The 15,664-nt window shown below is 35.5% G+C and overlaps 1 long non-coding RNA gene across 1 annotated transcript in view; it reads right to left on the bottom strand.

Moving 5' to 3' along the window:
- Window positions 1–1,718: 1,718 nt before the first annotated feature.
- The window catches only part of LOC127502893 (uncharacterized), a 73,491-nt gene continuing 59,545 nt past the window's right edge, over window positions 1,719–15,664 (bottom strand). The window contains exons 3-5 of the long non-coding RNA XR_007926952.1: window positions 5,167–5,257; window positions 2,309–2,384; window positions 1,719–1,971 (exon numbers count right to left, since the gene is read on the bottom strand). This is a non-coding gene — a long non-coding RNA (uncharacterized LOC127502893). The remainder of the gene's footprint in view (window positions 1,972–2,308; window positions 2,385–5,166; window positions 5,258–15,664) is intronic.

Raw genomic sequence — 15,664 nt, 5'->3', positions numbered from 1 at the left:
AAGGACCACATGGTCATGAAGCAAAGTAACTAACTCTCTCTTAACTATTTAAAAAATTAATGTTTTCACTTGATCATACACATGTCCCGAAACATCAGGTCATTCGGTACAACCGCTATAAAACATGGAAAATGTTGTAATATTTTAAAAACTTGTACTAAATATAAAATGTTTGATTGTCCTTTTGCTAGCTAGCTAGATATCAGCCTGTAAGCATTGTTTGAAAATATTGTCATTTGGTATAACCAAAAGTGTCATTCGGAAAAACCGAAATTTTGGTTAAACCAGATGACTTTTTTTGTGACAAATTTTGTCCATCTTGTAAAAAAATGACAAAAGCAGTGTTAATTGATTATAAAAACCACATAATCTCATTGTTAACACTTAATAAGTTCAAAATTAATTACGTCTCCATTATGTTTTTTTTTTTTACACTTTTAAAAACCTTATTTGTCAATGACCCATAAACAAGTATAAACATATGCATATATATACTGTACATTTTTGTGACAATATAAACAATCACACAAAACAATCACAGAAGCTCTGGGGTTTGGGGGTTTAAATGTAATGCCAACAAAATCTGTAGTAAACCGTGGTAGTTTGGCTGAAGCTATGGTTGCCATGCTACATTTCTCAAGAATATATATCCTGATGAATTGTGCTCATTATGAATATGTCAAAATTAAACTCGTTAGTGTCACAAGAGAAGACTGATTAGAGTCAAAGCAGCATCATCTGTAGATCATTCATCAGACACCGCAGGGCAAACAAGGCATCTCTGAATCACGCTGACATCTGAACTTCTGCTTTCATTCGTAACTTATTCAGACATACTATGGAGAAAAAAGCAGAAAATGACCCTATTCATGTTTCTGGTCTTATTGTGCATGTTATTCTATGGACAAAAATTGTTTTAATAACTTATTCCGCCCAATGATATTTTAGTATTATTGATACTATTATGGTTTTTATTTATATTTTTAATTTTTATATGATAAATTTTCTTTTTTCATTTTCTTTTTTAGTAAAAAAATATATATTTTTAGTACTACAACTTAAACTAGACAAAAAAAGATGTTGCAACTAACTGAATTAAACACAAATGCAAGTTATTTTTATACTTTATTCTCTTTCAGTTAACGTTTATTTCATTTTTTGTTTTGTTTTAGTTAAGGATAATAACCCTGACTGAGCTATCGGGGTCGGTAAGTCTCTTCTGCTCACCAAGACTTCATTTATTTGATCAAAAATACAGTAAAAACAGAAATAATTTGAAATATTTTTTACAATTTAAAGTAACTGTTTTCTATTTTAATATATATTAAATTTTATTTTATTCCTGTGATCAAAGCTGAATTTTCAGCATCATTACTCCAGTCTTCAGTGTCACATGATCCTTCAGAAATCATTCTAATATGCTGATTTGCTGCTCAAGAAACATTTCTGATTATTATCAAAGTTGAAAACAGTTCATATTTTTTTGGAAACTGATACATTTTTTCAAGATTCTTAAAGTTTAAAGTTCAACATTTTTGAAATAGAAATCATTTGTAATGTCTGTACTGTCACTTATGACCATTTTAATGAATCCTTGCTTAAATAAAAATATTAATTTCTTTCAAAAACCTCTTACTGACCCCAAACTTTTGAACAATATCTGTACAGTCATTGTTTCCAGCTACTGTTGTAAGTAATGCAGCCTAAAAAGTGTGTACTAGTGGTATCAAACTTTCTTTTAAAGACTCAAACGCAGCAGTCAAACACCCTGTGAGGCTAGTCTTTGTCAGCTCAGCTTGATTTATTCCTGGAATGGCAAAAGAGAGGATATTTTATTTTTGGCATACACTCACAAAACATCTGTGTTGAGATGACACAGTTGTATTCTGGCATCTTCCTCATGCTGAGATGTTCCCCTCTGTGCTTTTCTGAAGCGCGTGTACCTCACTGTCAGACAGACCGGAGGATCTCCTGCGTGGAAAACAAACCTGCAGATTAAACCAGGGTGATGCAAGCAAGCTGAACAAATAAAAGAAACTCATCTTATGTTCTCTTATAATGTTAGTCAAAGTTCCTTGTACCAAAAAGAGTCATAATTTAGTTTTTAGGACCAATTTTCCATCTTCTGATTCTTACAGTTAAACAGGCTGCATTTTTAACCTCTCAAATGTCATCTCTGTCATCAGTATTATTATGTGAATTGGAGATCTTCTATGATATTAACTCTTTGAATAATGTCTGTGGATGTGGTTCCTCTAGGCGTACAGCACCTGTCCTCAGACTCGTCCAGTACATTTCAATAATTCACCTCTGCATGATGTCCTAGATGTTGCTCTGTTCCCAAACACAGTTAGCTGCCTCGCTGTCTACATAGTACGGAGTGCCTAAGGGGGAAAAAATATGAGATGGGAAGAAAACTTTGCATTCTCTCACGAAACTATTGTGCTCCCATGTAGAGAAACTTTGCATTTTCTTGCAAAACATTTGCGTTTTGTGAGCGAATGCACATTTTCTCAGTGGAACGCAATAGTTTTGCGAGCGAACAAAAGCATTGAAATGTAATTTTTCCTCCCATATAATTTATTTACTATCACCATATCCCTTTAGGGGCACCATAACATAGGCACCTAGTGTCTAACTGATATGAAACCTCACAAGAGGTCGATCTGGCAGACTCTACATATTCACAATCAATTCAAAAGGGTAACAAGCTAACAATGTGATATTATAAACAGCATAAAAATACAAGTCCAATTCACACAAATATTGGATGAAATGCTTTGATGATTGATTTTGGTCAACAGTTTACATCACTGCTGAGTGCATTCTGGGATTGCTTTACTTTTGCTTTACTCTTGCTTCCTACATTTTGAAACTTTTAGCCTTCTTATTGGGAGTCTCTGATGCCTTAAAATGCTGTCTATATAGGCAGCTCACTAGGTTTTGGAACACAGTATTGGATGTAATGGATGAGTCACACACTTGAAGGTCTGAAAGGATGAATTCGCTCTTTGTGTCTCAGCACAAACACACACACTTGCTCTCTCTCATTCATGCTCCCTCTCTGTCTGACTCACACAAACATTGAGACTATCTAACTCTTTCTCTGAGGCATTAAGCTCTTTGTCTGCTGCTGAATATTAATAAAGGCAAGCTCCTAACAATCTAACAGGCATCTTTAAATCATAATTTCTCCATTTTATAGCCAGATATTCTATGATAAATTTATTCTATTTTATAATATATTTTATGATATAATTGTAGTCAAAATGAGTGATTTTGTGGCGGTAATTTCCAGAACTTTGTGGATTTTTTTTTTTTTTTTTTACCATATTATGTATGACACTAGATTGTAGTCATACATGACAGAATAAAAAAATGCAAAAAAAAAAAAAAAACTTGTTTGTTTTTGTATCTTACCAAATTCTGACACACAGCTTTTAAGCAAGATAAGGTAAATTAGGCTGCTGTCACTTTAAGACCGAATGCACTGATTCAATGTATTGATTTTCTCCCAGCTGTTTACATTCACTTATGTCATAACCGACTGTGTTTGCGTGAATAGTCACCAAAACCAGCATTTTGACACAACTCTGTGTTCATTTGACCATTCAAACACGCGACAGTCGGCATTCTGCGTGTGCGCTTTGGATGCGTGAGTTTTTTGTGGCTTATTGTGCTTAACTCTTTTTCTTTCACTAACGTGTCAATAACTTTAAGTAGCACTGCACTTTTCACGATTATTTTGCTGTTAAATGGCGGATTATGCAGGATCGCTAGAAATTTTTTTTCTTTTTGTTGATTTTGCATTGTGTTCTGCAATTGTGGAATCGTGGAAAACTGGAGGGACTGGTATAGAGTTGTAATTGTGGTGTAAATAAATTTAAGACATCTCTGAGTAGCATTATGCCACTTCAGAAACACTTTTGCACCTCTTTGCAGTGTAAATTTGCCATAATATCCATGTTAATATTATCATCTCCTCTGTTAAGCCATGCGTCCAACTGATACTGACATATTCCTCATTCCTCCTGATTTATATTTTAATAGCAGATCCCAGTATGACACAGAGAAGACTAGTATGAATCTCATTTGTGCATACTTGAGCAAAAGAGATACAAAAATTAGAAGTATATAGTATAGTGGCATACAGTGGTCCTAAAAGTATTTGGACACTCATATGTGACTCATTAGATCAAGCATCTGCATGTCCGAAATGTTGTAGTAGAGTGTTGTTGACATGCTGTCATTTTACTCCGGACTGCTTCACAAACGAGGGTCAATTCAACGCTGGATTTGCACAAAAGATTAACATGACGGCACATGCTAGTCGATGAGTTGAATCAACTCCACAGCAACTACATAAATGTATCCACTAACCATTCAGAAACGTCCAGTTTCATTCTAAAAGTTGTAACTTCTTCCTGAGTCTCTCCATCAGTGTCGACTCCGGTTTGAACAATGTAAGGCTGAACACTGTTACTGACAATCCTCATTTTGGCTGCGTGAGATTCTCCAGCTTTGTTGTTGTTGAGCAACCGAAGCGTGAGCTGTTAAAGCTCCGCCCTCTTCTGGAAAGGGGGCCGGGAGCAGCAGCTCATTTGCATTTAAAGGGACACACACAAAAACGGCGTGTTTTTGATCACACCCAAATAGGGGCAAATTTGACAAGCTACAATAAGAGTATTTTGAGCTGAAACTTCACAGACACATTCTGGGGACACCAGAGACTTATATTACATCTTGTAAAAGGGGCATTATAGGTCCCCTTTAAGCTAATTGCATAACCACACTTGTAACATCTTTTATAAGTATATTAATCTGGGAACATTAACAAACTAGTTGTGGCTGCAGTTGGAATATTGGAGAATGAATGGAATCAGAGGATTCAACAACTTTAAACTGAGATAATGCTCTGATGGTAAATCTAAACAAATATCAACAAGGTGACGTTAACTGCATAAACAATGGCACTGATGAGAGAGAGCAAATGTTGTTTACAAGCCCATTGGCAAAGACCACAAACATGCTGTTTACTCCAAATACGCCTGTATGCCGACGCGTTTGAGAAGTACAGAGGATCTGTCTTTCATTACTGTGGTTCAGCGTCACTTTAATATCACACATGACATGCTGCTGAGAGACACGAACACTGAAGCGTCTCACCTCTGACCGCAGCAGGAGAAAACCTGATTGACTGACAGACGTCTGAGGTTTGATATCCAGCCGTCTGGACCCAATGCATTTTAATAGGGCGCTGCAATCATAAACCACAAACACATCAATGGTCAGACAGAAAAACATCAATATGACATATAGTTATATAGTTACATATATAGTTACCAGCCAGAAAAAAACAATTTTCACCACGTTTTTAGGAATAAAATGTTATTTAAATCAGGTGAATGATATATGAACAAACTTGTCTGTAAAAACCTTCAGAATATGGATAATAAAACTGGTGTATGTAAAGCTTTCTGACTCAAACTCACAGCCTTTTAAGACATGCATTATAATTTAAATCTACAGATGCAAATAGATAAAGTGTAATAAAATAAACACTTAATTGTGTATTTCTTTTGACTAGTCTAAAAGAATTCATGTTATGGAAGCAAAATAGCCCCAAATCTCAAAATTGATCAGTGCATGAAAAAACATGGGCTTTGCCTTTATACTATCTTGCCTTAAAAAAGATGCAAAGTTGTTTTTTACATGATGCTATGTGGATGCAAAGGTGGTTACTAGCTGGTTACCCAAGTAAAAGAGATCCAGCATGTGAAAATGATATGCTTACATAAGTAATAGCAGACCTCTCTCTTTAACAAGACACATGATATGAGGAATCATTCTCAAGGTCATGGGTTTGTTCCAATCAATAACTCTTGAATAGTAACAGTGATGCTTTCCTCAGTACTAATAAACACATCCTGGCATGAGAAACGGATGGCATCAGTGAAGTTATTGACGCATTTTTTGTCAGATGCAAGACACCTGTTTCAAGGTGAAGCCTGGAGGTGCTGAAGCTTAAATCAATACGACTAGAATGTTTTCATGATGTTCTTTAGATGAGAGGTGCTGATTCATAATCAGTTTTTGCATTTAATCCCCAGAGACAGAGCGCAGCGACTCAAGCAGGAAATCTGGAGACACACTTCAGGAATCAGCTCGTGTAAAATCAGCTGCTACCGGCTCGGAATATATTCAAACAAACACCAGGACTGCTGTGAGATAGAGCTGGAGAGGCACATTCGCTTTAACCAATCCCTTCATTTGAAACGGTTTCTTTCAATAAAATGAATAAAAATTAGTGCTTTCAAATTGATTAATCGTGATTAATCGCATCTAACATAAAAGTATGTAAATATATATATATCCCATTTCCAAGATTCCCTCATTCAGCACAATACTGATGGAGTGTGTGTTTGTGCATGTGTGTGCTAGAATGAAAAACAGGAAGAAAGAATGAGATGCAGATTGATAAGAGGAACATTAGAGATGCAGAGGAGGAAGATCCGCCTGATGACACCATCCATCTTCAATCTAAAGTAAATGAACATTACAGCAGCTCCTGTCTCACACATTCAGTCAGTCATAGAAGAGCTCTAATATGATTCATCACTGAAATCAGTCAGACATCGGATGGCATGACTTCATCCCGGTCAGACTGATGAAACCGCCTGCAAACAAATTGAATTAGTGTTGTTTGTTAAGGCAGCGTCAATATCACTACTCATACTCGTGGTAAGGGATTTGATCAGTACCAGAACCCGAAGTATTGGGTGTTCGTCCGATCTTCAGAGTCATCATATACTTCTTGAGCTACATGAACGATAACTCAAATTATGAAGGTAGTTGTGGAGAGATATGCCACTGATTTACTAATTGTTCATAAAATAAAATAGGTTAATTAAAATAAAATAAAATATAAAAAATATTAAAATAATAAAATAAAATACTCCCAGACTTCGAGACAGGAGGCCAGAATATCAATAGTGGAGTCTTTTGCATTGAACCCAGAAACAACACCGAACACCCTAGAAAAAACACCACCTGCAGCATGTATTGTGGAGGCAAATCTGCAGAATGAATGGTAACATGGTAAAAACATGGTAAAACGTGGAGTTAAACAAGGGACTTCACAGTCACTGACTGCTGAAAACACCATCAAATAAGCCAAAATATAAACAAATAACTTTGTGAATGACGGACGTTCTGTGTACTCGCTTTCTAGGGTATTATTACTTCTAGGATGCATTCACATTGTCAAGGTGCATTGTGGGAAACTGTTAAGGGAACTGATGTAACTAAAAGCTTGAGTGAAATCTTGTTTGTCACCTGACATGCCGTTCAAAGGAAAGAGAAGAACGTTTCTGTTTTATGACACTGAAATCCTCATCACTTCAAGAAAGTGGAAGTGATTTCAAAGGTGGCGAGTGTAACTGGAGAGTCGCCATGATGAATGACATCACGGTGTGTGATGATGCAGCAGTCTGGAGAACAACAACAGACGGACAGGACAGAAGCTTTATTATCCGTTCAGTTGTTTCTTCAGATTCATGATGCAACTGATCAGAAACAGCAGTTTGACGCTGAAGTCTTCATGTGTTCTGACAGACGTTCCTGAGAAGGGTTTGCAGATGTTGCATGCACTGAATTAAAGTTTATAACTCCACTAACAGTGATGTAACTGACTATATTAGCTGCCCAAGAACAAATATTTATCAGAACAGAGTTTGTTCGTAAGTTTTACATCCTCACTTACTTTTTCTTCATCGTGAAAAGTGTAAAAGTGGCGATGCACCGAAATTAAAGTTTTACCAAAACACAGAACCCAACGTTTTTGCTGTCTCACAAAAACAAGATACGGTGCTATACTGTTTTTGAATCACAGCTGATTGATTCATACTTTCGCGAGCTGTCTGATTCGCCAGCTGTTATTGGTTGCCTGTGTGTTCGTTATTTAGGGGGCGGAGCAATGAATGGAGGGGTGTGTTTGTTTGGGTGTCGAATTCAAATATCAACAGCGAGACTCAGAAATCACTTACTACTCCTTTAAATACTGAAAACAACTGATTAAGCAAAAATGTAGTGAATATGTATTAGTGAAGTTATTTATCAAAATCCTCTCTAGAGTTATTTTTCTAGATAACTAACAAACTATGGACATTGTTTGGCTTTTTTCTGAGGTAAATGTGATGTTATATGACATTATTTACAATTACAATTCAAGACAGAATATTAAAGCTGAGACTTTGTTTTATATCAAAAGTAACAAAGCACACAGTTTAGTGTGATTATTAGATGGCTGTCGTGCTACAAACAAAGTTTAGTGGCATCAACTGAAATCAGAATCAACTAAAAGATCTCGGTTCATAAAAATGAAGATTGATTAAAAATGAGAAATCAGTATTGTCAACTGACATGTTTACCTGTAGTTGATATACGTTGTGTGTATGAAATAAACCATCAGAGAATTAAACCTCACTGTTTCAGTCATTGATTTAGGCTCTCCAAATATATATATATATATATATATATATATATATATATATATATATATATATATATATATATATATATATATAATGTCTATAGAAACACACACACACACAGAAATACTAGTTGTATCTCTCCTCTTGCTTCTCTTCATATTGTTCCTTCTCTTTTCAGACCTCAGGCTGATCCGATGGAGTCTGATTGTGGGTTCATAGGTGGAGGAAGAACTGCCGACAGCTCCATACACACACAGCACACATAAACAACACACACACAAACAAACAACACACTTGTGTTCACTGAGCTCTGGGCAACTTCACCCACTTTTATTTTCCTCCTCTCCATTGTTTACTCTGCATATCAACACTCAGGTAAAACACCTCCTCAGAAAACTACCACACAAAAGTTTGTTTTAGTAAAACAGCAACTCTGTTCCAAACTCTAGAGCTGCCTTGATGCACACTGCCTACACAGAAATGAAATAGACTCTCATAAGTGATTCGAAGGTGAGCAGAATTCTAAAATATGAAATGCAAGTCAAATATAATGCAACTAAATGAAATCGATAACAATGTGCATCAGCTAAATAATTTATCTAATGCAATAAGCTGAAAAATAATGGGTGTATTTTTACAATATAGTACATTATTTATTTGATTAAATGTGTGTGTGTGTCTGTGTGTGTGTTTGTGTGTGTGTGTGTGTAAAAAGTTGGGGTTGGTAAGATATTTTTAATGTTTTTGAAACAAGTCTCTTCTGCTCACCAAGATTGTGTTTATTTGATCAAAAATACAGTAAATACAGTAATATTGTGAAATATTTTTTTATTTTAAAACTGACCCTGCCATCTTGCATTGATTATTTTTCATGGAATTCGACACAATGCATTCTGGTAATTTGATGTCTCTTCGAAGGCAGACTACATTTAGGAAACTCCCTCACATTAGAAGCACACCTATGATGCCTTACAAGGCGGTCTACACTAGGTAGTCATCTCACTAGGGTTTGGAACAGAGCTTGTGTGTTTTACTGTGGGCTAAACCGTGCATCACATTAACAGAGTGCCAGTCATGATGAATGTGTTTCCTTGAGAGGTTTAGTCTCAGGGTGTAGTAATAAGGCCTTCAGCGAGGTTGAACAATTCAGGGTAATTGGGTCACTGTCGGTGTCTGTGCTGGGCTTTCTCAACTTCACAAGCACAACAGCACAGAAATATAACACAGAGACAGAAATAGCAGAAGTGCAAGAGCGACGATCCTTTTGAAAACACGAAACCTCCAGGATTATACGGTTCATCTGAGGGAATATGGTGAAGCCGAATGCAGAATTTAAACATGAAACAAGGAACTGATTTCAGAACAACACCAATGACATTTCCACTCTTTAAAGTGAATGCAATTTTTTAATTGGCATTGCATTATGGCTCCAAAAGGAACCTCTAATATCCTCATTCTTAAAAATAAAGGTTCTTTAATTTGGCATTGATTGTTCCATTAAGAACCTTTAACTTCCACAGAACCTTTCCATTCCACAAAAGGTTTTTTATAGTGGGAAAAATCCTTTAGATTATTTAAAAGTTTTTGACATTAAGAAAAAATGGTTCTTTTGAGAACTGATAGCTGAAAAGTTCTTTGAGGAAACTGAAGTGGTTCTTCTATGGCACTGCTGTGAAAACCCCCTTTAATTCCTTTAAAAATATATTATTTCTAAGCTTGTAGACTACTGAAAATGTTCTTTGGGAAAGCAAAAATGGATTTTTGTTCTTTTTTAACAAAGCAGCCATCAAGTGTTAGGGGCCATTCACACAGAACGCGTTTTTCTATTCCAATGCGCTTCTTTTCCATTGTTTTTCTAGGTAAACACCTTTTGCGTCTTTTGCAGTGCCTCGCACATGAGCGCCGTGTTTTTAAGACACCATGTCAAGTTAAAAGAATTTCAACTTTTACACGCAGTGCCGCTCATCAATGTCAGCTCCAAAACAGTGGACCAATCAGAAGAACTTGGAGGTGGGGCAAGTGTTGCAGGCTTCTGTTTACAGTAGCAAGTTGGCAACTGTTTTATTTGACGGCAACATAGCCAGTGCAATTATTTTCTTGTTCCATGTCAAAAATAGTTTCTATCTATTCTGTTGTTTGCCTATTTCTATTATTTCCGTTATTGTCATTATTGCATCACATCTCAAAAGCGCGTCTCGAGACCCTTGCGTTCTGCGCTGCGCATCCAATTTTTTATATCAGCTGTACATTCTGTTAATTTTGTGAATTAGTAAGTTTTGTCAGGGCACGAAGAAATATAGAGCTGAGTATCATCAGAGTAACAGTGAAAACTAACGCCATGCTTCCTAATGATTTCTACCAAGGGTAGCATGTATAGGGTGAAAAGCAACGGTCCTAGTACTGAGCCTTGCGGTACTCCACACATTTTAGTAAAAATTTCTAATTCTTTTTACCAAATGAAGGACTACAAAGCAAAGCTTCACAGTCTTATACCTCGTCCTGGGTCGACATTTTATTGAGTAATGTTGGGCAGTTTTGATTTATATGCTGATTTATATGTTTAATGACCATTTTATTTTACATGTGCATAAGCAATGCTTCTATCGCTTTTTTTAAGCTTCTTCTTCACCTGTGTTTTGATACGATTCTGTACTCTTTCAGAAGATGCGTAAAAGCGCCCCCTACCGTATAACAGTGAAAACATGGATTGCTGGAAAATTCCGCCAATGGTGGCGAAGCATTGTGTCATAAATGACGGAAAATTCCATCAATGGCGGGGAAAGAATTGAAAATGTATGTGCTACTAAAAGCTGGTACGCCCTAATTATCACAGCAAAAATGAAAGAAAAGCCATTTAACTCTACATCAGGTATAGGTTTTAACCTTTTGAATCCTTTTAAGAGTGTAGGGGGTCAGACCTACCTGGTTTTTGCAACGATACCATAGAAAAAAAAATTTTTGGCTCCCCAAAGAACTTTTCATTTTTCTTAGTGTGAAGAACATTTTAATAATTTAAAGAATGTTTTTCCACTATAAAGAAACTTTCGTGGAATGGAAAGGTTCCCTGGATGTTAAAGGTTCTTCATGGAACCATCAATGCCACTAAAGGACCTTTATTTTAAGAACACAGCTGTCAATCAACGCCTGTGGCTGCAGGCCGATGTTGTATGAAATCCATTTTAAGCTTCCATTTTCCTCCTCCAGTGAGGTCTCGGCAGGTAAACACGATCAAACGGCCACATAATCATCACAAAGGCGGCTAAAGGGTGGGCGGGATGCTCTGGGATTTTCTCGAAGGCTCCGTTCGGACCAGAGAGGGTCGCAAGAACGTCGCCTTGGCAACAGAACAACAGTGAGATTAAAAGGTCAGCGTTTGGAGGGGGTGTAAATCTATCATCAGAGTTTGTTCCTCCTCCTGTCGAGTTCAGCTCGTTCCTGCAGCCGGAGGGAGAATTAGACCAGAAATCAATGAAACAAAGACTTTACAGCGTATGTCTTCACACTTACACAAGCTCATATGCATATCCATGTGCTGATTTCACATTTACAGACATTACCTTTAATGAAATTAGTGACGTTTGCCAAGTCAAGCATCTATTACTATTAATCAAATCACACTTTACAATAAGGTTCCATTGTTAGCATTAGTTATTTACATTAAGATGAACTAACAATGATACTTCTAAAGCATTTATTAATCTTCCTATTTTGCATAAATAGTATTCAAAATTAAAATGAGTGTCCCAAATCATAGTATTTTGAAATGAGTATTCCAAAGATACCCAGATTGTCAACTATTTATGGTCAGAATCAGAAGTGCAGATCCTTGCACAACTAGAACTACAAACACAAATAAAAACTGTTAAAAACTACAAACATGGCGGACATGCGAGACTGGCAGTTAAGTAGAGAGGGGTTTGACTCATGATTAATAATTAGCATCAATATTATCCACATTATATTTCATCTGCAGCAACATTGTGAACTTTTATAAAGATACATTTGGTCATTAACTTTTTAATGCATTATTATGCAAACACACGAGGAGAGTTCTCTGCATGAAAGACCCACGACTGCCAGATCAATTACCAGATCAATACATTTCTCTCTGATACAGTAAGAATTTAAATGAAATTGAACGTGGAGGATTTTAACTAACATTATGATTGACAGGCAGTTTAAACAGTGACAGGATGACCGTAACTAACACAATAATAATGAAGGGATGCAGCATTAGTTGTACTACAGGGCTGCTGAATGCTTGATTCTGATTGGTTGATGAACGTTCTAAGGTGTAGAATTATTTTCCAGTAAACCCACGGCTAAAGTAGTTCCAGGCAGGTTTTGACCGCATTACAGTTTCATATCATTCCAACAAATGATTTCAGTTATTTCAAAGGTCCTTACAGCTACATCAGCAAAAGAACCAACTAAAATGACAAACTATTTCTCTGCATTGTGTCATGAGCACATTACCACCTGCATTATTTTTATAATAATTCAAAGGCCTGGAGTCAATTATTCCTTACTTAAATATAAAATTTCAACATTTACTAACAGACCGTAAAAAATGATTTTTCAAAGCTGTAAACAAAACAAAGATTGTTGGAGTACTTTTAACAAGAAAATATCAGTCTTTCTACTTCAAAATAGTTTCTGCTGCTGAATAAAAAATAAAAAAGGTAATTGTGACTTTTTATCTCACAATTCTGACTTTTTTTCTCAGAATTGTGTGATATAAACTCGCAACAGCGAGTTATAAAGTCAGAATTGTGAGATACTGTATAAGCTTGCGATTGACCCTTCGCAAAGACCTGACCCAATTGCGAGAAAAAAAGGCAAGAAAGAAAAAACTTTATATCACGCAATTCTGAGTTTATAACTCGAGATATAAACTCGCAATTGTCAGGAAAAATATCAGAATTGCAAGAAAAAAGTCAGAATTACGGGATATAAACTCGCAATTGTGATTTATGAAGTCAGAATTGTGACTATGTCATGCAATTCTGACTTTATATCTCGCAATTCTGACTTTATAACTCGCAATTCTGACTTTATAACTCGCAATTATGACTTTATATCTCGCAATTTTCTGACTATATCTCGCAATTATGACTTTATACCTCAATTCTGACTTTATATCTCGCAATTATGACTTTATATCTCGCAATTTTCTGACTATATCTCGCAATTCTGACTTTATAACTCGCAATTCTGACTTTATATCTCGCAATTCTGACTTTATTTCTCGCAATTTTCTGACCTTATATCTCGCAATTCTGACTTTATATCTCGCAATTCTGACTTTATACCTCAATTCTGACTTTATATCTCGCAATTATGACTTTATATCTCACAATTTTCTGACTTTATATCATGCAATTCTGACTTTATATCTCGCAATTCTGACTTTGTAACGAGATATAAACTCGCAATTCTGAGAAAAAAAAGTCTGAATTGTGAGATAAAAAGTCGCAATTACCTTTTTCATTTTAATTCAATGGCAGAAACAAGCTTCCATAGTTACTCGTTTCTTTGTACTTAGTGAAAATTGTTTGTACACAATTTTTTTTCCAGTGTACATTGAAATCAAAAGTTAAAGTATCTGTTAATATAATTTAATGGACCTGAGCTGAACATGAACCAACAATGAAGAGTAACGCTAACAAAAATTAATAAAGTTCAGAATGTATTGCTCATTGCTAATTTTAGTTAATATATTAACTAATGGGACCTTAAAATAAAGTGTTACCAATCAAACCTGTTTCACTAAGAATTAAACTTCAGCATGATAAAACAGGTGAAAAACCTAGCAACCACTCATAACGCCCTAGCAACCATCTCACATGCATTTCTCACATTATGAATTCAAGCAGCAGTCCTGCAAAAATGACTTCCATAAACTGAAAGTATACAGTTAACCTTCTCAATTTACAGCTGAAACACGTTTATACATCATATTCCTCATGAATTAGTGCATGAGGTGACTTTTCCTCATCAAAATGAGCTTGTTTTTATGACTGCGTTAAAATTTTTCAGCCTTACTGGATTCCAAATGCAGATTTCCAGTCCCGGATGGAAATGACACAGCAATAAAGCACATGCTCATATAAGAGCTCAAAAACACCTTAGGGAAGACATCTGGGCCTGAGATTGTGCTGAAAGCAAACACACACGGCTGTTACCTGCGAGACTTGGCATTCTCTCACGCCGAGCAGGATTTTTCCTGACACAACTCTGTTTTGCTTTTAGAGGCATTCCTCAACAAAGCAGCAGAAGCGATTGCGTCGTCCTCTATGGATGAAACGATAGAAGGAAAAGGAGGATAACAGATAACAGACACAAGGGAGGATGTTAAGAAGTCACTTTCGCCTCTCTCGCACAAGACTCAACGTTCTGAAAAATATGTTGAAACCAGCAAAACATTTAAATGTAGCAATTTTTCAAAATCAAGCAAAAAATTCTGCCACCTCCATATGCAAAAATGATTCGGTAAGAAGAACTCTAGCATGTATATCTTGCTGCTAAAATATTAATGGATTTTAAAACTAGACAGTAACTAGTGCAGCTTTGCAAACTTATTTCAAACAGACTTTTATCTTAAACCTTACATTAATTTTACATGTGGATGCAAACGTTTCTATAGCTCAAAGAATTTAATGATGAATATAGCTTGACTCTAATTCAACTTAATTACACTTTTTTGTATTTTTAAGGAAGGAAACAATGCTGAGGTCAAGGGTTTGATTCCCATTAAATACTGTACATTTTATTTCTGAATTCTATTTTTTTATTGGTAGCACTTTATAATAAGTTTTCTTTAGATAACATTAGTTAAACACATCAGTTAACATGAACTAACAAAGAACAATACTTCTACAGCATGTATTAATCTTAGTTTTTTTTTTTTTTAACATTCACATACATTTTTAAGATCAAGTCATATCTAATCATTAGTTAATGCACTGTGAACTAACATGAACATGAAGATTTTTATTAACCAACATTAACAAAGTTAATAAATGCTGTAAAAATACATTGCTCGTTGTTAGTTCATGTTAGTTAATGCATTAAATAATGTTAAAAAAATCAGACCTTATTGTAAAGTGTTGCCCTTTTCTTACTTCATTACAATACAATTTAAATCAATTTACCTTTATTTCTTGATTAAT

Source organism: Ctenopharyngodon idella, chromosome 20 (genome assembly GCF_019924925.1).
Source record: "Ctenopharyngodon idella isolate HZGC_01 chromosome 20, HZGC01, whole genome shotgun sequence".
NCBI lineage: Eukaryota > Metazoa > Chordata > Actinopteri > Cypriniformes > Xenocyprididae > Ctenopharyngodon > Ctenopharyngodon idella.
This window is presented reverse-complemented; position numbering and strand designations above follow the sequence as displayed.